The sequence below is a fragment of the Penaeus monodon genome, chromosome 27, assembly GCF_015228065.2.
Source record: "Penaeus monodon isolate SGIC_2016 chromosome 27, NSTDA_Pmon_1, whole genome shotgun sequence".
Classification (NCBI taxonomy): domain Eukaryota; kingdom Metazoa; phylum Arthropoda; class Malacostraca; order Decapoda; family Penaeidae; genus Penaeus; species Penaeus monodon.
Window position 1 is genome coordinate 10,239,200 of NC_051412.1, and position 276 is coordinate 10,239,475.

Here is a 276-nt window from a genome sequence, read left to right on the forward strand (position 1 = left end):
CATATCAGACAGTTTGTCTATGGAAAAAAGTATGGCATGAAATGGGTTGCTATTTGTCTGAACTGAACAAAAAAGGTGAGAAAGTAACTACTTGGGATTACTATTTTTGTTAGGATTTAGTACTTTTGCTTTTAGTGTTGTGATAAAATTAAAAGTATCAAAATTTTTTAGTCCTCAAATGATATACAAGCATATATTAAGATATTGTGAAAGAATAAAACTTTAGTATTTGACATTATAAGACATACATTGAAGTGCATGTGACATCATCAATCT

The 276-nt window shown here is 28.3% G+C and overlaps 1 long non-coding RNA gene across 1 annotated transcript in view; it reads left to right on the forward strand.

Moving 5' to 3' along the window:
* Positions 1-276, forward strand: part of LOC119590350 — a 1,229-nt gene that overhangs the window by 626 nt on the left and 327 nt on the right. The gene's annotated exons all lie outside the window — the stretch shown is intronic.